The sequence below is a fragment of the Dreissena polymorpha genome, chromosome 15 (assembly GCF_020536995.1).
Source record: "Dreissena polymorpha isolate Duluth1 chromosome 15, UMN_Dpol_1.0, whole genome shotgun sequence".
NCBI classification, from domain to species: domain Eukaryota; kingdom Metazoa; phylum Mollusca; class Bivalvia; order Myida; family Dreissenidae; genus Dreissena; species Dreissena polymorpha.
Window position 1 is genome coordinate 3,117,426 of NC_068369.1, and position 24,211 is coordinate 3,141,636.

General features: G+C 36.3%; 1 long non-coding RNA gene across 1 annotated transcript in view; it reads left to right on the plus strand.

Annotated features, from left to right (window-relative positions):
- Nucleotides 1-625: 625 nt before the first annotated feature.
- Nucleotides 626-24,211, plus strand: part of LOC127860048 (uncharacterized) — a 37,577-nt gene continuing 13,991 nt past the window's right edge. The window contains exons 1-2 of the long non-coding RNA XR_008039578.1: nt 626-727; nt 16,954-17,021. This is a non-coding gene — a long non-coding RNA (uncharacterized LOC127860048). The remainder of the gene's footprint in view (nt 728-16,953; nt 17,022-24,211) is intronic.

The following is a 24,211-nucleotide window of genomic DNA, read 5'->3' on the forward strand; positions in this document are numbered from 1 at the left end:
TTTATTGACAGGACCCCTGAAAATTATCAACTTGAGTCCTAGGGACCCCTAAAATTTGACATGAATGTAAAACCCTGCAGTAACCTGGGATTGTTGGCTGCATTGCATCCCCTCTCTTCCCCTTTGAGCATACATGCCAGGATTTTTCAAGTCCAAATCGGGACTTACCATTAAAATGGTCGGGATATTTGACCAAAAAGCGGGACACCTAAAACGATCAAGCATTCCACGTTTTCTTGAGTCAATAGTCAGCATATTACAAAACAATACAATATTAACGATAAATGTGCGTGTTCAGAATTTCGTGAACACAGACGTTCTTAATTTTCCGGAAGTACACACACTCCGTAAACTGAAATGAGGGGTATTCCCGTATGCCTCGATTTGACATCCAATTGGTAAAAGCATATCCACTTGAACATATGTAAATCCACTCTGGATCAGCAGACGATTTATTTCATAAATCACTCTTACGGAGGAATCCGAGATAGCCGATGTATCACGATTGATGTAAATCGTGTGACACGTTATGAGCGCATCGAGCACTGTTCTAATTCAACCAATCGTAAATTAACTCTAAATTTAGATTGATGCAATATGTTCAAACTATTTTCTGAAAACCAGTCGAAAACGAAAGGTAATTTGTGAGAAACATCAATGTATATTGGTCGTCATTAAATTTGTTTGCTGTACAAAATCGGTGTTTTGACAGGATTTATTACCAAAGGTTGTATAATACACAGGATAATAGTATCTTTGACTTGATTGGGCCTGAAAATACAAACGCATATCTGTACGATACACCTTTCGATATAGTTCTGGCTTCCATAACTTTAAATGTCGCTTTTTATGATTTTTGACTGGCGCGACTTTGTACAGGTCTGTCAATACTATATAAACTGTACGCTGAAGTTTCTTTAGCTACTTTCGATATAGTTCTGGCTTCCATAACTTTAAATGTCGCTTTTTATGATTTTTGAGGTCTGTCAATACTATATAAACTGTACGCTGAAGTTTCTTTAGCTACTTTCGATAGCAATTAGAGACCCCTATCATAAAAACACCATGGGCATGGTGTGAATGCTGATTAAATCAATAAGTTGCCGATAAATCGCTGATAAGGTGTCAAAAACAACACTGGTGCACTTGAGTAGTAGCAGTGGGTTGTTAATTTGGGACAATAAAGGGATTAGCGATGGTAAGTTTTAGCCAGAAAGAGCTCGAAAAGCGAATTTTATTGGGAACTTCTATAGACCTAACATTGTTTTTAACAAAAGTCGGGACAAATCGTATCGTATCGGGATTCCGGGACAAAGAGCTTAAAAGCTGGACTGTCCCGCCAAGATCGGGACGTCACGTATGCCTTTGACACCCCACCCTTTCCCCTTCAAACTCGAAGAGCCATGTTGGACTTGAGTGCACGGTGCAGGGCCTTATACCTTGCAAAACCCTTATTTAGCCCTATTCAGGGTAATACCAATTCCTTGGTATTATTGTAGATTTTGTTAATATTGCTATTTTCCATCATAGCAAATTTTGTACCTTGTGATACATTAAATCTTGTTAAAATTGCTATTTTGTATAGCAAATTTCCTTATTTTTGTGTGAAACTGCTATTTTATATATCAAATTGCCTTAATATTTACTTAATATTGCTATTTCTACATCATAGCAAATTTTGAACCTTGTATTACATTAATCCTTGTTAAAATTGCTATTTTATATAGCAAATTTCCTTATTTTTATGTTAAATCGCTATAGCAAATTGCCTCGGTTTTGTGTTAAATTGCTATTTTACATAGCAGATAAGGTACTTTAGTACTATTTCCTCTATTGTTATCCCCAATATATTAATAATATTGGCTGGATAAGAGCTTTTTGTGGGTTTCTTCCTGCATTAAGGTAATATCTGGTCTTTTTACCAATTTTATATCACGCTTTTTAAAAAGTTTCCTTCAATTGTATTCAAACTATTTTTCATCTACCGTGCACTCCCTCTGGTCCTGGGGAAACAACCGTTGTAGAATAATGGAATTTCTGACAATGGTGGAGCCGGTAGGGGACTTTTATTGCTTGGCAATAGTCTTGTTCCTTCTTGTTTCATACATTTCCTAATGAAATTCTGCTTTGTTTAGATTTTAAAAGTGCAAAAGAACAGACGCATACATTATGATTGGTTGTCTCTTTCACGTCCGTGCAAGAGCAGACGCCATGTCAATGGCTAATGACTAATGGGATTGTTTACCCTCGGGACTTCGGTTAAAAAACCATTGCCCGAGCACACTGCTTAACATTAAAACTCTGCATTTAAAAGGTCGAAAACGGCCATAAAATGGACAGCCCGATTTTACTGGGCTGTACCATTGATACAAATATAAAACTTTGCAGTGTTGGTGCGGTGCTTTAATAAAAATCTAGTAGTTTAAAAATTAGCTTTACACTGGCTGAGCCTAACACTGTTAAAAAGCGGGGTTTTTTATTCGTTAATAGACTTAAAAGGATGGCGCTGATTGGCCGAAATTTCTTATTAAGAATTACAAGGTGGTCAATCCGTTTAAAAATAGAAATTTTCCCACGGTGGACGACCTTGATATTGCACTTAACAAAAAGTAAACAGTAATATTTTCTATGTAGGAAATATAAAAATGAAAGAAAAAGGATGAATAAATCCAAAAGAACTTGGACTTGTTTTATAGTTATAAATTACTATGTTTATGTTATGTTTCTGTACTTCTTATTAATTATTATTATTAATATGATGTTGTTATTGTATGTTATTGTTTGTTTTTTTAAGGAGAGAAAGAATAGCCCAATTTTTATAAGTAAAGATGGTGAAAACACACATACTGTTGTATGTGGCATCATCATTACTAGACCCACTGTTCAGTATATACTGCAATGGGTTTGTTGGAGTCTTTAGACTTTGTGATCTGTGGTTTTATTGTTAAAATTAACATAATAATACTTTTAATTTAATGTTTCTAGGGATAAGAAAGATTACACGAAAGTGTGATATGTATAATATATGTAAAAATTATTAATATTTTAGTTTTTTTCAGATCACAAAGTGGTTCAACATTGCCACTATATATCTACATACATAATAAACCTATAGATAGGTGTAACTTGGTTTTTGTGTTAAATGTTATGCTAGGAGCTCTAAGCGATGGTAAGATATAGAGATTTGTAAACCTTCATTAATAGGGGAAGGTAGAGCCTGTTTTAATAGCTCTCATAAGAAAAAATGAAAAAAACGAAGGGGATTTGCATGTAAACATGCAATTAAATAGTTTCTAACAAACAATTGAGATTGGTAATGCATTATAGTCGTGAATAATATTTTTATACGCCCGTCTATGAGAAGGTTCCTGTCAGTTGAAAACATGGCTGCTGGGGGAGGGGGCAGTAATCTTATATTTATATAGTAAAAAAAGCATGTGACACTCTAGAAGTCAAAAGATTGGTTTTATATATTAGTCAGAGGAGTTTGCAAATGGTCCCTATTGGTAAAAAAACATGGTTGCCAAGGGGGGGGGGGGCAATTTTTCTTATGTGTCTAGAGAGAAACCTTGTCATCGAACACTATAGAAGTCACATTTTTTGCCTTATCATCCTGAAAATTAGTCAATACATTAGTTTTATTGATTTCTCGAACAAGTTTGAAAATGGCTCAGATCGGTGAAACACACGTTTAGCTCACCTGATTGCCCTTAGATTGTCAAAGTTTTCATTATATTACATGTTTACAGTCAAAATCTTTGTTAAAACTAAAGAGGTCACAATTTTGTTTCAGATTTTATGAATCTTGGTCATAATACTTATTTTTGTAAGCAAAGTTTGATGTTTGGTAAGGGGGGTCAACTCAAAATATAGTTAACCAGGTCAAATCTTACAAAAACAAAAACTCTCCATACGACAGAGTTTTGGTTCAATAATGATGAAACTTGACCAGGATGTTTTGTCTGGACAATATCTAGGTCAAGTTTGACATTTGGTAAAGATTGAATGAACCAACTCCTCTCAGGTGAGCGAACTAAGGCCATCTTGGCCCTCTTGTTGACAGTTTCTCATAGCACCTTCATTTCTTTACCGATCTCTTTCATATTTGGCATGTACGTACCTTGCATGGACCTCTACCTTTTGATGAGGTTTGAGGTCACTGGTGTCAAGGTCAAGGTCACCAAGGCTAATAATAGATTTTTCCGTCACACTTTTTCGACAGTTTCTCATAGCACCTTCAATACTTTACCGATCTCTTTCATATTTGGCATGTACATACCTTGCATGGACCACTACCATTTGATGAGGTTTGAGGTCACTGGGGTCAAGGTCACTGAGGCTAATAATAGATTTTTCCATCACACTTTTTTGACAGTAATTTTCTCATAGCACCTTCAATACTTTACCTTTCTCGTTCATATTTGGCATGTACGTACCTTGCATGGACCTCTACCTTTTGATGAGGTTTGAAATCACTGGGGTCAAGGTCACTGAGGCTAATAATTTATTTTCCGCAGGTTTTTTTTCCCACTTTTTGGGAAGATAGCCCATGGCTTTGGAATTGGGAATTTTATCGGCATTTTCATGAAATTGGGAAAATAAATTCATTAGCCTTTTTTTCCACACGAAAAGTCCACTGATTAGGGAAATACTAAATTTGATTTAACTCTTTATAATCATTCAAATTAAAAGAAAAAATCATATAATACTTTGTTAGATGTAATTGGATTTGAATTAAAATTGAGATAAAATACACATAAGACTTTTTTTTTTTTACAAAAAAAATTATTTTTTTTTTTTTTTTTTGGCAATTGGGAATTTTTTGCCACATTTTGGGAAAAAAGTATACTTTTTGGGATTGGGAACATAGCCGAATTTCGGCTATAAAATCGGGCCAAAAAAACCCTGTTCCGTCACACTTTTCTTACAGTTGCTAATAGCGCCTTTTATACTTTACCGATCTCTTACCTATTTGCCATGTACGAACCTTGCATGGACCTCTACCTTTTGATGAGGTTTTAGGTCACTGGGATCAAGGTCAAGGTCACCGAGGCTATTAATAGATTTTTTAGGTGGTTACTAACACATAGACAGGGCCCTCAATCTATTCCCCACCTGAAAAGTATATTTTTTTCCCTTTTGGGGGGAAAAATTCCCCTGAAATTTAAAAGAAGATTTTTTTAAGAAGATGTGTCTCGTGATTATTTTATCTCAATTCTATTTCAATTTAATCTTGTCGAACATACTTAATTATGAAAAAAGAAATGAATATAGTGCAAACATGTACAAATGTAATAATTAGAGAGTACCGTAGGTTTCCACGTATAGCGCCCAGTGTTTTACCTCCAAAATTCAAATTAAAAAGCTGGTGCACGCTATGCATTGATACGACGCTATCTTGGCTGCTAAATTGGTAAAAAATATGTTGTGTAATCGTAAATAATCAAAATGGCCCCCATGTTTTTTTCCAGAAAACTACCCTTATAATCGTACAGAATGAGGGGCCGTTGTCGAAACAACAAGTCACTACTGGTAGATATGAATGCGGTAGAAGAAGTTTTGGTCAAAAATAAATTTGTTTGAATAAACTTGCGGACATTTCTTTGTTTGTGTTTTAACACTTCTTTATTGATGAATTTCGATGGGGAATGTTGTTGACATTCCGGAGAGCAGGCAAGGGTAGGTGCGAACGAGGTCTTTTTTGCAGGTAACGGTAGGTGTGAAAGGGGGTCATTTTGCACTTTGTAATTGGCAGATGTTATTGAGTAATATGTGCCACGACTTGTTAAGATGCTAATTGACATTTGAGACACTCATTGAAACTTGAGAACGTGAAGATATGCAATTGCATTTTGTGTGTATAAATATTGAATGTTCAACAGTGGTGTACCCCAACAACTGTATCCCTGCCTCCCATGCGACATTCAAATTTACCGGTAATGCCCATGCTTTCCCCGAGGAAAAATCACACGATGTGCACTTATTCTTATTTCCTCACGTTTTTCACGAAATGCACGTGGACTGTTAATCTTTTGCAAGAAAATTACAAAATGTTCAGAAAAGTATAGTGATATGCAACCCATGCTCCTAATTATAATTACGCTTCCTATTTTGAATGCTTATTTAAGCTTTCCAATGCCCCGGATTATTGGTTTGTGCAATATAAAAATGGCGGCCAATTTCGTTCCGATTTGGTGTTTTTATTGTCTTTAAATATTTTTTCTCCATTTTTGCATTTAAAAACCAACCTGCGCGCTATACACGGGAGCGCGCTATACGTAGAAACCTACGGTAAGTAAAAAAATCCCCCCAAAAGCGAAACGCCATGAAAATTCTCCCTCATGAGGGTAGCGACCCGCTTCCCCTAAAATGGATTGAGGGCCCTGATAGATTGACAAAGCGCATCATCGGGGAGCATCCATCAGTTTCACTGATATTCTTGTTTTTTTAGGCCTAAGCATATTCTTAGCTTTTTCCTGTTTATTCAGCCACAAGTTCTTCTCAGCCATTTAAAGGGATCTTTTCACGTTTTGGTAAATTGACTAAATTGAAAAAAGTTGTTTCAGATTTGCAAATTTTCGTTTTAGTTATGATATTTGTGAGGAAACAGTAATACTGAACATTTACCGTGGTCTAATATAGCCATTATATGCATCTTTTGACGATTTAAAAACCTGAAAATTATAAAGCGTTGCAGCGCGAAACGATAGAATAATTTGGAGTTCTGTTGTTGTTGTTTAATTTTGTGAAACTACAAAGATTGCTTATATATTTAGTATAAAATACATCGCCTTTACATACATGGCAGGATTGCTGAGCGGTCTAATTGGTTTTTTACTCCAGGACTCCGGGTTACTGGTTTGAGCCCTGCTGCGGCCTCCTTTTTTTTCCTTTTTTAATTTTTTTTCTTGATTTTTACTGGAGCTTTTTAGATCCAATGTTTACATTTATCAATATAAAGCATTTAATGACAAACTTCAAAACATGCCAAAATCTGTGAAAAGGCCCTTTAAAGAGATAAATTACTGAATCAAAACATTTTCAACACTTTGAGACATTTTATTAAACATTTTATGTCTCTACAACAAATAAAGGCAAATAAATTTAGATATCAGGTACTTCCTTAATATTTTGACCATTCTAGGCGGGCACCCTAGCAACCCTTTTTTGTTCATATTTTCCTATCAATCAGTTTTGTCATCATTTTTCTGGAAAACATTTAATGTTTGTAATACATTTTAAATAAACAATTAAGTGATATTGTTATTGACTATAAAACCAACATACTGATTAAAAGGGAATGTTTTCAAAATTATTGGCATTTGTATTACATGTTTAATTTTTGCCTATATATATTTTTTTCAAACAATATAGAAAATTGACATTTTTTTAACCGAAAAACCATTGATGTGATTTAAGTTTCTAAATAAAATTAAGTAAGTCAAGTTAATCAGATATGTGTCAAAATTTCCCAGATAAGACGGTGGCCAAGCTATATGAACTAATGATACTATCAGATAGAAGGATACACTTAAATATGATTTTTTTAGCTCACCAGCTGAGCACAATGTGCCTTATATGGTGAGCTTTTGTGATCGCCTTTTGTCCGTTGTGCATCGTGCGGCGTCAACTTTAGCCTTGTGAACACTCTAGAGGTCACTTTTACTGTCCGATCTTCATGAAATTTGGTCAGAAGATTAGTCTCAATGATATCTTGGATGAGTTTGCATGAAAAACATGGCCGCCAAGGGGCAGGGCATTTTTCCTTATATTTTCGCTATATGGCTATAGCAGTGTGCGAATTCAGATTTTAAAGTAATTGCCCAAATTCTTATACACATATATAAAAAGTAAAATTTCTTACTAGCTCGACTATATAAATATTTAAATTCCCACTAGCCCGAATGGATTTTCACTGCCAAAACCCTTCGGGCTAGTGCGAATTTCGCACACTGCCATAGTAAAACCTTGTAAATACTCTAGAGGCCACATTTATTGTCCCATCTTCATGAAACTTGGTCAGAAGATTCATCCCAAAAATATTTTGGACGAGTTCGAAAATGATGCTGGTTGGTTGTAAATCATGGCTGCCATAGGGTGGGGCATTTTTCCTTATATGGCTACAGTAAAACATTGTTAACACTCTAGAGGCCACATTTATTGTCCGATCCTCATGAAACATTGTCAGAAGATTTGTACCAATGATATCTTGGAAAAGGTCGAAAATGGTTCCGGTTGCTTGAAAAATATGTCCACCAGGGGGCGGGGCATTTTTCCTTACATGGCGATATATGGCTTTAGTAAAACCCTGTTAACACTCTTGAGGCCACATGTGCTGTCTGATCTACATGAAATTTGATCTAAAGATTGATCTCAATGATATCTTGGATGAGTTCAAAAACGGTTACATTCGCTTGAAAAACATGGCCACCAAGGGGCAGGTCAATTTTCAGTAAATGGCTGTTACTGTATAATAATAATAATAATATGGCTATAGTAAAACCTTGTCAACACTCTAGAGTCCACATTTATTGTCTGATCTTCATGAAACTTGGTCAGAAAATTCATCCCAATAATGTCTTGGACGAGTTCGAAAATAATGCCGGTTGGTTGAAAAACATGGCCACCATTGGGCGGGGCATTTTTCCTAATATGACTATAGTAAAACCTTGTTAACTCTCTAGAGGCCATGAACATTTATTGTCCGATGTTCATGAAACTTGGTCAGAAGATTTGTCCCAATGATATCTTGGACAAGTTCGAAAATGGTTCCGGTTACTTGAAAAACATGGCCACAAGGGCCGGGAATTTTTCCTAACAAGGCTATATGTGGCTTAAGTAAAACCTTGTTAACACTCTAGAGGCCACATTTATTGTCTGATCTTCATGAAACTTTGTCAGAAGATTTGTCCAAATGATATCTTGTATGAGCTTGAAAATGGTTCTGGTTGGTTGAAAAACATAGCTGCCATGCAGCGATTTTTTAAGCCCATTTGGAAAAAGTACCGGTACCAGCCCAATTGGGAAAAATAAGCGGGAAAAAAACTTGAAATTGGGAAAGATTGCATTGTGCATTATTCATATTGTGAATTTGGTGTTTTTGATTTTTTTGCTCTCAAATACTTTAACATTGATAACAGTTAGTGTTTTCAAGTTGTCAATATTATATTTACTTAGTTTGAAGCCATAGAGCTGCATAGGGAAACTAATTAAATGTTGCTTTTTATTTAAGAAAAACATAAATTTTGCAGTCCTTACATTGGGAATTTTTTGGACAGCAATTCGGAAATTTGTAGTTTTGTCCTAATTGGGAAAGTGCCGTTTTCCGGTACTTTATAAAGATGGAAAAAAGTCACTGCCATGGGGCGGGGCATTTTTCCTAATATAGCTATAGTAAAACCTTGTTAACACTCTAGAGGCCACATTTATTGTCCGATCATCATGCAACTTGGTCAGAAGTTTTGTCCCCATAATATCTTGGACATGTCTGAAAATGGTTCCGGTTGCTTGAAAAACATGGCCATCAGGGGGCGGGGCATTTTTCCTTATATGGCTGGCTTTAGTAAAACCTTGTTAACACTCTAGAAGCCACATTTTTATGTCTGATCATCATGAAATTTGGTCAGAAGATTCATCCTAAAGATATCTTGGACGAGTTCGAAAATGGTTTGGGTTGGTTGAAAAACATGGCGGCAAGGGGGCAGGGCATATTTCCTAATACAGTGAAAACTCGCTATTAAGACCACTTGTGGGACTTTTCAAAAGTGGTCTTAATAGCGAGGTGGTCTTAATTCTGAGTTTTCATGAATTTGATGGACATATAATTACAACAACGTAAATATTCACTGACCTTTTATCTGTTTGCATACAATATAACAGTCATCCGTTTATACATTGTATTTATACATTGTACAAAGATAGTATTTCAAGTTGTTCATTAAAGAAGTGTAAATACATGTATATGTACTTTTCATCAAGATCCTTGATGTTTACTTAACGAATGAGTCAATTGTCGTCTGCTTAGCATTTTGTCGAATAAAAGTCGAGATTTTCTTTTTAGAATAGCTTGAACCCGAATCTTTCCAATGCCGAATAAATCGTCGTTGAGATTTCCCATCACTTGCGTCGATCAAATCAATCTTTTCTTTTAAACACAACTCTTTCCGTTTTCGCTTATCCATTTTGAACAACGATATGGTATAAAAGTCGGTTTTTATATCCATCACGAACAAAACCGTGTTACTCAAATATCCTAACTGTTAAATTATTCGCCGTAATAAATCTTTAAAGTGTGTACCAAACAACTAACAATTTACCCATCAAAGACTCAATAATAATAATAGCTAATTGTCAATCAAGGGTTAAAAATTATAACAAGTGCCTAAAATCTAACACCTGTGTCGCAAATCGATGCCAAAAACCGTTGTCGTTAATTGTGGTTAATTGGGTCAGAATGGCTTCGTACACAAGCCCGATAGTACCACAACATCAGATCAAGTAAGGTGTGAAAATTACTGGTCGTTTGGCCGGTGTCAATTAAGAACAATATCGATAATTGGTACTGATTAAAGTGGTCGTAATAGCGGATTAGCGGGTTGGTCGGATTAGTGAGTGTAACGACCATTGAAATATAGAAGGAACAAATCGGGACTGAAAAATGGTGGTCGACTTAGCGAGTTGGTCGGAATACCGAGGTGGTCGTAAAGAGAGTTTTCACTGTATGGCTAAAGTAAAATCTTGTTAACACTCTATAGGCCACATTTATTGTCCGATCATCATGACACTTGGTCAGAAGATTTTTCCGAATGATATCTTGGACAACTTCCAAAATGGTTCAGGATGGTTGAAAAACATGGCTGCCAGGGGGGGGGGGGGGCATTTTTCCTTATATGGCTGTAATAAAAACTCAAATTTATGTTCAATCTTCATGAATCTTGGTCAGAAGTTTTGTTCTATTGATATCTTGGATGGTTTTTAAAATGGTTCTGGTGTTTTGAAAAACATGGCCACCAGGGGGCGGAGCATTTTTCCTTATATGGCTAAAATAAAACCTTGTAAACACTAGAGGCCACATTTCTTGTCCGATCTTCGTGAAAGTCGGTCAGAAGATTTGTGCCAATGATATCTTGGACAAGTTCAAAAATTGTTCAAGTTAGTTGAAAAACATTGCGACCAGTGAGCCTGGCATTTTTCCTTATATGTCTATTGTAAAACTTGTTAACAGTCTTTTAAACTCACATTTATTGTCCAATCTTCATGAAACTTGGTCAGAATATTTTTTTTTAATGATATCTTGGATGTGTACAAAAATGGTTCTGGTCAGTTGAAAAACATGGCCGCCAGGGTGTTCACTATTCATGAAAGTTGGTTAGAACATTTGTTCTAATGACATCTTGGGCTGCACAAAACAGGTCAGTTCCTTTAAATCTCAGGTGAGCAACTATGGGCTTTATAGGCCCTCATTTTTTCATTATTTTATGCAATCAAGTTGAGCCTTGAGGCGTATTTTTAACAGGGGTTTCAATTTTCCGGACTATTCCGGAAATCCGGAGTTGAGCCATCCATGGTCGATTTTGAAATTAATGTAATTCAGATGAGTTTTTTTAAGGGGGGGTGAGGAGGACAAAAGCGTTAGAGTGCGCGATCATTTGAGAACCTATTAGAACACATATTGTTATAGCTTCTTCGACATTCCGGAAATTTGCGCTCGGTACCGATTTTTCTGATCTTTTATTTATTGATATCTGATTGGTAAGCGGCTGCATGGCACTGACATGAACAGTAACTGATGAAACCTCTTCGCTACTTTCCAAAATTCTAACAACTCTACACTGTAACTCCAATTTAACGCGCTTCGTTATAGCGCTGTGTCCAATATAATGCTGGGGGTGCTTGGTTTCCATTTTTAGCTCGGCTGTTTTCGGAGAAAACCAGAGCTATTGTCATAGCCAGCTCGTCTGCCGTAGGCGTCGTGCTAAAACCTTAACATTGGCTCTAAAATCAAAGTGCTTCCACCTACAACTTTGAAACTTCATATGTAGATGCACCTTGATGAATTCTACACGCCACACCCATTTTTGGGTCACTAGGTCAAAGGTCAAGGTCACTGTGACCTCTAATATAAAACTTAAACATAGGCTCTAAAATCAAAGTGCTTCCACCTACAACTTTGAAACTTCATATGTAGATGCACCTTGATGATTTATACACTCCACACCCATTTTTGGGTCACTAGGTGAAAGGTCAAGGTCATTGTGACCTCTAATATAAAACTTTAACATAAACCTTAACATTCGCTCTAAAATCAAAGTGCTTCCACCTACAACTTTGAAACTTCATATGTACATGCACCTTGATGAGTTCTACACGCCACACCCATTTTTGGGTCACTCAGTCAAAGGTCAATGTCACTGTGACCTCTAAAAAAATCAAAAAAAATCTTACAAGCTTTTGCAGCCAAGAGTTTGCACCCGTTATGCGGTGCTCTTGTTTGTTCAACAGTCCATTTCTGATTCAAATCCATGTTATGAAACTTCAGATATTTCAGAAAATTCAAAGATGGCGGTGATCATATCTTGATTGCTTTATTCAACCGTCAGTAAAACCAATTTTAATCAGTTAGAAGTTAAAAGACACCTACAGCTAATTGGTTTAAATCTGTTGTGTAATGTCAATAAAGGTGTGAAAAACTCGCCTGTGAGTGTTTATAACATGTAATGATGTATTCCCTATCAGAGCGGTTTGGTGCGCTGATTTCACTTAGTGCATTTTGAACATTGAGCATGGTGTCCGCTCTCTAATTAAAGTAGTTGTTATTCCAATCTTCACCAAACCTGGTCAGAAGTTGTAACTAGATGATGTCTAGGTCAAGTTTGAATATGGGTCATGCCGGGTCAAAAACTAGGTCACTGGGTCACTAAGTGCATTTAAAATATTCAGCATGTTGTCCACTCTCTAATTCAAGTAGTTTTCATCCAATATCTTCACCAAACTTGGTCAGAAGTTTTATCTATATGATCTCTACGCCACGTTTGCCATGCCGGGCTAAAAACTAGGTCAGGGGATCACTTGCGTTTTTTAACATTCAGCATGGTGTCCGCTCTCTAATTCAAGTAGTTTTCATCCCATTTTCACGAAACTTGGTCAGAAGTTTTATCTAAATAATCTTTAGGCCAAGTTCGAACATGGGCCATGCCAGATCAAAAACTAGGTCACGGGGTCACTTAGTACGTTTTAAACATTCAGCATGCCGCCCCGTGTCCGCTCTCTAATTCAAGTAGTTTTCATCCAATGTCTTCTCCAAACTTGGTCAGAAGTTTTGTCTAGATGATCTCTATGCCAAGTTTGAACATGGGCCATGCAAGGCCAAAAACTAGGTAAGGGGGTGACTTAGTGCATTATAAACATTGAGCATTGTGTCCGCTGTTTTTTGTGAAGACAACAAGCAAAATATTCTGTATCAATGCGGCATGTGGAGGTATTTGTCACGTATTTTGCCAGTAACAGCTATTTTACGAAAAAATTTGTTTTTTATTTTCTAAGAACATTTTTTTCATTAAAAATGGTCTTAATAAAATCACTAAAAATGGTCTTAGAAAAATTATCAGAAAAAAATGTTTGAAATATTTTGAAACAAAGTTTTTTAGTGAAAATTTGAAAGAATTCGAAAATTTTATGTTAAATATAGTATCTATTTTGTCTGCCAACTTCCAACTACATTCGAACATTTTTACCCCTTGATAAACACTGACCTGATTGATTTGTGGTAATATAGTCCATTGGCTTAAGCCAACAGACTAAAAACAAATAACCCTACTATTTGTTATTTTACAGGTATTTTCATATTAATCCATCTGCACCCATCAATTATTAAAATGTATTCAGCAGAGGATATCAATTAAAGGGGCCTTTTCACAGTTTTCGCATGTTTTGCAGTTTGTCATTTAATGCTTTATATTGATAAATGTAAACATTGGATCTAAAAATCTCCAGTAAAAAAAAAAAGAATAAAATTTAAAAAAGAAAAAAAGTAACCCTCATCTGGGCTCGAACCACTGACTTCTGTAGTTCTGGAGTAAAAGTCTGCCACTTAGACCACTCGGTCATCCGTACTCATACGATGATGGATGTATTCTATACTCTATATAAGCAATCCTCGTAGTTTCACAAAATATAACGACAACAACAGACCTCTCCAAATTATTCAATCCTTTTGCATTGCAATGCTTTATAATTTTCAGGTTTTTAAATCGTCAAAAGATGCATATAATGGATATGTAAGAGCATGGTAAATGTTCAGTATGACTCTTTCCTTATAAATATCTTAACTAAACGAAAATTTGCGAATCTTAAACAATTTTTTTTAAGTTTTGTAAATTTACCAAAACGTGAAAAGGCCCCTTTGCTTATTTAATTATGGCCTCCTTCAAAGAAGAGGGGGTATATTGTTTTGCACATGTCGGTCGGTCAGTCCGACGGTCGGTCGGTCGGTCCGTTCACCAGATGGTTTTCGGATGATAACTCAAGAACGCTTAGGCCTAGGATCATGAAACTTCATAGGTACATTGATCATGACTGGCAGATGACCCCTTTTGATTTTCAGGTCACTAGGTCAAAGGTCAATTTCACAGTGACTCGAAAAAGTAAAATGGTTTCTTGATGATAACTCAAGAATGCTTACGCCTAGGATCATGAAACTTCATAGGTACATTGATCATGACCGGCAGATGACCCCTATTGATTTTCAGGTCACTAGGTCAAAGGTCAAGTTTGCAGTGACTCGAAAGAGTAAAATTGTTTCCGGATGATAACTCAAAAATGCTTACGCCTAGGATTATGAAACTTTATAGGTACATTGAACATGACTGGCAGATGACCCCTATTGATTTTCAGGTCATTAGGTCAAAGGTCAAGGTCACAGTGACTCTTAACAGTAAAATGGTTTCCAGATGATAACTCAAGAATGCTTACGCCTAGGATCATGAAACTTCATAGGTACATTGATCATGACTGGCGGATGACCCTATTGATTTTCAGGTCACTAGGTCAAAGGTCAAGGTCACAGTGACTCAAAACAGTAAAATGGTTTCCGGATGATAACTCAAGAATGCTTACGCCTAGGATCATAAAACTTCATAGGAACATTGATCATGACTGGCAGATGACCCCTATTGATTGTCAGGACACTAGGTCAAAGGTCAAGGGCACAGTGACTCGAAACAATAAAATGGTTTCCAGATTATAACTCAAGAATGCTTACGCCTAGGATCATGAAACTTCATAGATACATTGATAATGACTGGCAGATGACCCCTATTGATTTTCAGGTCACTAGGTCAAAGGTCAAGGTCACAGTGACTCAAAATAGTAAAATGGTTTCTGGATGATAACTCAAGAATGCTTATGGCGAGGATCATGAAACTTCATAGGTACATTGATCATGACTGGCAGATGACCCCAATCAATTTTCAGGTCACTAGGTCAAAGGTCAAGTTCACAGTGACTCGAAACAGTAAAATGGTTTCCTGATGATAACTCAAAAATTATTATGCCCAGGATCATGAAACTTCATAGGTACATTAATCATGACTGGCAAATGACCCCTATTGATTTTCAGGTCACTAGGTCAAAGGTCAAGGTCACAGTGACAAATAACGGATTCACACAATGGCTGCCACTACAACTGACAGCCCATATGGGGGGCATGCATGTTTTACAAACAGCCCTTGTTTGATATTGGTTTTTTATGTCCCCCACTATAGTAGTGGGGGACATATTGTTTTTGCCCTGTCTGTTGGTCTGTCTGTTGGTTTGTCTGTTTGCGCCAACTTTAACATTTTGCAATAACTTTTGCTATATTGAAGATAGCAACTTCATATTTGGCATGCATGTGTATCTCATGAAGCTGCACATTTTGAGTGGTGAAAGGTCAAGGTCAAGGTCATCCTTCAAGGTCAGAGGTCAAATATGTGTGGCCAAAATCGCTCATTTTATGAATACTTTTGCAATATTGAAGATAGCAACTTGATATTTGGCATGCATGTGTGTCTCATGGAGCTGCACATTTTGAGGCATGAAAGGTCAAGGTCAAGGTCATACTTCAAAGTCAGAGGTCAAATATATGTGGCCCAAATCGCTTATTTTATAAATACTTTTGCAATATTGAAGATAGCAACTTGATATTTGGCATGCATGTGCATCTAATGGAGCTGCACATTTTGAGTGGTGAAAGGTCAAGGTCATCCTTCAAGGTCAGAGGTCAAATATTACTGGCCCAAATTGCTTATTTTATGAATACTTTTGCAATATTGAAGATAGCAACTTGATATTTGGCATGCATGTGTATCTCATGGAGCTGCACATTTTGAGTGGTGAAAGGTCAAGGTCATCCTTCACAATGTCAAGGTCATCCTAGAAGGTCAAACATCAAATAGGGGGACATTGTGTTTCACAAACACATTTGGTAAATGTTCAAATAAGGAATGTTAAAAAAAATCTAATTGGAAATGGTACTGTTTTCGTATTCAAACTTTGTGTAGAGGAAAAATGCTTCTTTCAAAAGTTATAAACTAGGTAAGTTGGGGTCAAAAACGTATTAAGTCAAATTAAGTAAAAAGCTTGTGAACACTCTAGAAGTCCCATTTGCACAATTGTCATGAAACTTGCTGAGAACATTTACAAGTTAATATATTGGTTTGGATCAATTAAAAAGCATGACTGAGCATGAGGCGTTGAAGTTTTCCATTTGTGACCAGTAAAACCATTTGAACTCTAAAAGTCACATTTATGTCCCCGAGTCATTATGAAGGTTGCATGGAACATTAAAACAACAGTTTTGTTTTGAGATCTTCGTTGAGTTTGTAAATAAGTGTAGTTTGTTAAAAAATTGAAATAGGCATTGAAAATTAAATATGACATTTTAAAGTTTAAAGTCATTAACGTTTTCTTTTGCAGGATGAGTTCCTTAGCCAGATACTGTGCAGTACTTGTATGTTTATTTCAAGCCTTGAGACTTATGGAAGGTAAATATATATGCAGCTCAGTCACTTCTTAGATAACTTAAGAACATGTTCATGGTTAGCTTTTGAGATAACCTTTTGTTCATTGTGCCTTGCATGTTTTTAGTCCACCATAGAAAATCATGCTAATTGTGGGCTTTTGTGATCACCATTTTTCCATCATTTTCTTGTTTTAAGCTCACCTTATCGCAATATGCTCATGGTGAGGTTTTGTGATCGCCTTTTTTTCCGTTGTCTGTTGTTCTTTGTGCGTCCTGAACATTTGCCTTGTTAACACTCTAGAGGCCATATTTATTGCCCAATCATCATGAAACTTTGTCAGAAGATTTGTCCCAATAATATTTTAGATGAGTTGAAAAATAGGTCCTGTTGGTTGAAAAACATGGGAACCAGGGGGTGGGGCATTTTTTTAGCTCATCTATTTTTTGAAAAAAAATTATGAGCTATTGTCATCACCTTGGCGTCGGCGTCGGCGTTGGCGTTGGCGTCGGCGTCCGGTTAAGTTTTGCGTTTAGGTCCACTTTTCTCAGAAAGTATCAATGCTATTGCATTCAAACTTGGTACACTTACTTACTATCATGAGGGGACTGGGCAGGCAAAGTTAGATAACTCTGGCGTGCATTTTGACAGAATTATGTGCCCTTTTTATACTTAAAAAATTGAAAATTTTGGTTAAGTTTTGCGTTTAGTTCCACTTTTCTCAGTAAGTATCAATGCTATTGCATTCAAACTTGGTACACTTACTTACTATCATGAGGGGACTGGGCAGGCAAAGTTAGATAACTCTGGCATGCATTTTGACAGAATTATGTGCCCTTTTTATACTTAGAAAATTGAAAATTTTGGTTAAGTTTTGTGTTTAGGTCCATTTTATTCCTTAAGCATCAAAGCTATTGCTTTCATACTTGCAACACTTACTAACTATCATAAGGGGACTGTGCAGGCAAAGTAATGTAACTCTGACTGGCATTTTGACAGAATTATGTGCCCTTTTTATACTTAGAAAATTGAAAATTTGATTAAGTTTTGTGTTTAGGTCCACTTTATTCCTACAGTATCAAAGCTATTGCTTTCATACTTGCAAGATTTATAAACTATCATAAGGGGACCGTGCAGGTAAAGTTATGTAACTCTGACTGGCATTTGGACGGAATTATGGGCCCTTTATACTTAGAAAATTGAAAATTTGGTTAAGATTTATGTTTTGGTCCACTTTACCCCTAAAGTATCATAGATATTGCTTTCATACTTGGAACACTCACAAACTATCATAAGGGTACAGTAAAAGGACAAGTTGCATAACTCTGGTTGTCATTGTAACGGAATTATGGCCCTTTTTTGACTTAGTAACTTTTAATATATGGTTAAATTTTGTGTTTAGATCAACTTTACTTCTTAAGTATCAAGGCTATTGCTTTCAAACTTCAAATACTTACATGCTATCATGAGGTTACTGTACCTGGCAACTTGAATTTTACTTTGACCTTTGAATGACCTTGACTCTCAAGGTCAAATTATTAAATTTTGCTAAAATTGCCATAACTTCTTTATTTATGATTAGATTTGATTGATACTTTGATGAAACTACTCTTACCTGACATACCACAATAGACTCCACCAAAACCATCCCCCGTGCCCTCCCCCCCTCCCCCCTCCCCCCTCCCCCCCCTATTTTTTTTTTTTTTTTTTTTTTTTTTTTAGATCATTTCACAAATGACCACCACACCCTCACACTATACACCCACCCCACCCCACCCCCCCCCCCAATTTTTTTTTTTTTTTTTTGTTAAGACCATCTCACAAATTACCAACACCCCCTCACACTATACCCCCCCCCCCCCCCCCCCCCTCCCATTTTTTTTTAAACTGTTATGTTTGAAATACCGTCCAACCATCGCACCCAAACCCCCCCCCCCCCCATCGCCCCCCCAACCCCCCCCCCCCCCCCCCCCCCCCCCCGATTTTTTTTTTTTTTTTTTTTTTTTGCTTTTTTGGAAGATAATGTAATAAATGTCCACAACCCCACACTATACACCCCTCTTCACTCCACTCCTCCCTCCTTTGTGATTGAAAATGAGAGTCCCTTCACCTTTAAAAAGAAAATAGATGAGCGGTCTGCACCCGCAAGGCGGTGCTCTTGTCTTATAAGGCTATATGGCTATAGTAAAACCTTGTTAACAGTCTAGAGGCCAATACAGCCACATTTATTGTCTGATCTTCATGAAACTTGGTCAGAATATTTGTCCCAATAATATCTCAGCTGAGTTGGAAAATGGTTCCGGTCCATTGAAAAACATGTCTGCGAGGGGGCGGGGCAGTTTTCTTTATATGGCTATAGTGGAACCTTGTTAACACTCTAGAAGTCACATTTATAGTCCAATCTTCATGAAACGTGGTCAGATTATTTGTCCCAATAATATCTCAGCTGAGTTCCACAGCTGTTGAAAAACATGGCCGACAGGGGGCACAGCAATTTTCCTTATATGGCTATAGTGAAACCTTGTTAACACTCTAGGAGTCACATTTATATTCCAATCTGCATGAAACTTGGTTAGAACATTTGTTCTTATGATAGCTCAGCTCAGTTTGAAAATGGTTGCAGTCTGTTGATAAATGTATGGCCGCCAGGTGGTTGGGCAGTTTTCCGTACATGGCTATAGTAAAACCTTGTTAACACTCTAGAAGTCATATTTATATTTCAATATTCCGGAAAAAAATCAGAACATTTGTTCTTTTAATATCTCAGCTGAGTTCTAAATGGTTCTGGTTTGTTGAAAGACATTGACCGCCAGGGTGTAGGGCAGTTTTCCTTTTATGGCTACAGTGAAACCTTGTTATCACTCTAGAAGGCACATTTGTAGACAAATGAACTTAGTCACAACAATAATTTTGTTGTTAAGATATCTAGGTGGAGAATCTTTATGGTTACAGTCTGTTGAAAAACATGGCTGCCACATGATGGGGTAGCTTTCCTTAATTGGCTTTATAGTGTAACCATGTTAATACTCTACTTAGAAATTACCAATGTAAACTGTGAATGAAATGGATGCATATTATGATATTCATTATCTCCATGCAGTCATCTGAATATTAATTCTGCGGATAAGATAAATAGTTAAATTGCCAAATTTTTATTTATTTATTTTTGTTCCTTTCTGCAGAGGATTATTATGATGATAATTGGTTGGGGATGAAGTGCAACAAAATATTTAAGGCCAACATTTTTATATTGTTTGTTCTACGGGAGCGACCAACCCTATTTTTCGACAAATTCAAATAAAAATAAAAGTCACTTTTGAGTTTTCATCGCAGATGATCCCTATTGATTATCAGGTCACTAGGTCAAAGGTCAATGTGCCACAGTGCCAAAAAACGTATTCACACAATGGCTGTCAAGGTCACGGGCACTCAACTTAGAAAAATGGTTTCCGGATGATAACTCAAGAATGCTTACGCCTAGGATCATGAAACTTCATAGGTACATTGATCATGACTCACAGATGAAATAATGATGAAACTTGACCAGGATGTTTGTCTTTGACATTTGGTAAAGATTGAATGAACCGACTCCTCTGAGATGAGCGAACTAGGGCCATCTTGGCCCTCTTGTTATTCATAAAAATCAACATCCCAATAAGCCCTAGAATTAATACTTTACGTTACTTGATGATGAACACGAGGACTGAACCAAAGCTACTTGCATCGAATGGCAGACACTTCGACCCCTTGACACTTCGACCCCTTTGTTTGTGTTTTGAAAGATTACACTTCGACCCCTTTAGGACACTTAGACCCCTATTTTTTGAGACACTCAGATCCCTGTTTTTGATTTTTGAGACACTTTGACCCCTGTTTTTTTAATATATTTAACATAATTATTCTTATTGGAATTGATTTTTGTAATGTATGTCATACTTGAAGAAAAGAAAGAATTGCCAAGTAGAGGGAATATGTATACACTGTAACTCCAATATAGTGAGGTCCGTTATAACCCTGTGTCCAATATAACGCGGGGGGTCCTTGGATCCTGCTTTTTCTCCAACCGTCCATTTCTGATTCAAATCCATGTTATGCAACCTCATGTATTTTCAGAAAATTCGAAGAAGCCGGCGATCACAGCTTGATTGCTTTATCCGTCCGTTTAACTGATTTTAATCGATTAGAGGTTAAACGACACCCGACAGCTAATTGGTGTTTATCTGTTGTGTAAATTGTCAACAAAGGTGTGAAAACTCGCGAGTCCGTGTTTACCAGTATTACATGTATTCCCTATCAGAGCGGTTCGGTGCGCTTATTTCAATAAGGGAAGTGCAAGCAGAATAATTATCAAATTAAAGTTATTTAAAACGATTACCTGTTTATGTTTTGTATTTGTCGTGCATTGTTTTTCATTGTATAAACTATGGCTGTGTAAGTGTGTTATCGTTTATTATATGTTACACATGCTTGATAAATAAAAATATCTTAGTGTGTGTTTAATCAGAGCTCCAGATAAGGTTTTGTGAAATTCTTAAATTACTACCAGATTTTCAAAAAGAATTCTTAACTCTGAAATTTCATTCTTAACGTTACTACTAAGTTTTTGAAAATAATTCTTATTTTTTCTAAATGATCTAAAAATAAATAATAATGGTTATTTTCAAGCAAAAAAATCAAAATAAACATACTAGCAACTTTATTTATACGAGTTCAATAGTGTCTTTTCAGTATTATACAATTTTATTTTTAAAATACCTTCATATGCCCAAACTGTGCTTAGATTGCATGCCTTAGATGAATTTTTACATATTAAACCGTTCTCCCCTTCAATCTTTTCAACGATTAGCCACGGGACTTGTCCCTTCCACTCGTTCAATGTTTGTGTTTAAGTTTGGACCCGTTGTGCCGCGTTTTTGTTTAGCATTTCCGACTGTGTCGGCAACTGAACATACACCATCGTATAAGATCTTTTCTATAATGTCTTTCTAAACATTTAACTTCGGCTCACTTTGCGTACAATATGTTAAAAGCGTGGTTTTGGACGCTTTGCAGTTTTTTAGGACGCTCTCTGGGAGCTGCCATTGTTTTTTGACAGATAGACTGTATACGCCGCTTTTATTGGAAAAAAATGCACTTTTTTTAAACAAACCCGATAACCATTCTATTTAAGCACCGCAAAGATCTTTAATACGCGAAAAGAACTCAATAAAAATGATACGAACCGATGTAAAAATAATATTCGTAACTTGATTTTGTAATTCTTAATGGTACGACAAGATTTTAAAATAAATACATAACGGACTTGAAAATAATTCGTAATTACGAAAATACGACCCTTATCTGGAGCTCTGGTTTAATGTTTCAGTACGTATACCAAAAATAAATTAAAAAATCCTGACGATTTATTACCATGCTAACGCAGTGTAATAGTTAACAGAGATGCACTTAAAGTTTTGCCTGTTTTCAGAAAGTCCACGAAACACGTTTTTTACATGCTGCGTATGACGCAATAAAATATTTCTTTGTACATGTATCGTATTGCATTCAATCTATATTTAAAATTGCTCGTCCAATGAAAGCCGTGTCCCATAATGCACTGTACTAATTTTTCTGAAAAATGGCGTAGGCATATGAATTTGTTTACGAAATTCGTAAACATATTTCTTGTCATAAATGTTTAACATTATTTTTTCGTAAGTGATGTTGTAATTATATTGGATTATCGGATAAATGTGCACGTTAGAAAAGCGGTATGTATACTGTTATCGTTCGATTCGGTTTATATGCATGTATTTGCGAATGACAACACAGCATGACAATACACACGACCTATATTATAGGCTATACTACACCTGTTTTTATAGCCTTTGTAAATAAATAAGCTCAAAACTTATAACGCTGTCCGCTATAACGCTGTTGCGTGGCTTGGACCCCGTCATCTGCATTATATTGGAGTTACAGTGTAGTAGGGCTTTCAACAGGGTTTCATGAAATACTTTGACATTTTTTTATGTCCCCCACTATAGTAGTGGGGGGCATATTGTTTTTGCCCTGTCTGTCTGTTGGTCTGTTGGTCTGTCTGTCTGTTTGCGCCAACTTTAACATTTTGCAATAACTTTTGCTATATTGAAGATAGCAACTTCATATTTGGCATGCATGTGTATCTCATGAAGCTGCACATTTTGAGTGGTGAAAGGTCAAGGTCATCCTTCAAGGTCAGAGGTCAAATATATGTGGCCAAAATCGCTCATTTTATGAATACTTTTGCAATATTGAAGATAGCAACTTGATATTTGGCATGCATGTGTATCTCATAGAGCTGCACATTTTGAGTGGTGAAAGGTCAAGGTCAAGGTCATCCTTCAAGGTCAGAGGTCAATTATATGTGACCAAAATTGCTCATTTTATGAATACTTTTGCAATATTGAAGATAGCAACTTGATATTTGGCATGCATGTGCATCTCATGGAGCTGCTCATTTTGAGTGGTGAAAGGTCAAGGTCAAGGTCATCCTTCAAGGTCAGAGGTGAAATATATGTGGCCCAAATCGCTTATTTTATGAATACTTTTGCAATATTGAAGATAGCAACTTGATATTTGGCATGCATGTGTATCTCATGGAGCTGCACATTTTGAGTGGTGAAAGGTCAAGGTCAAGGTCATCCTTCACAAGGTCAAGGTCATCCTACAATGTCAAACATCATATAGGGGGACATTGTGTTTCACAAACACATCTTGTTTAATCACTTATAAAAATAATAACCGGTATTTACTACAAACACACTTAGAATCGTATATGTTAAATGATCAATTAATAAAAACAAAAGGTATTGTGATATCAATTTATTAAGGAAAAAGAAAACATAATAATATTGTGTGTGGAATATGATAAAAATGCACTTTAATACATTGCTTAATAGTTCATTTTTACAAACATTTATGATATTTTTAATTTCAATATAGGATTTAATATTAACTTAAGAAACCAAAGAAATATTTTTCTTAGTCATGAGTGATATTTTGCTTGTTCTCATACAGCACAATCACAAACAGTCCTTGTTTGAAACCCTCAGTCTGGCAACTTTTTAATGTCCTCTAAATACGTCGATAAATATCACCGATTCTTGTCAGGAACTCTTCGCAAACAATGTCGTGCCTGTCTTACTGGTCCCACATCTCCCCAACTCTCTGGTCCATTGATACGTACACAGCCC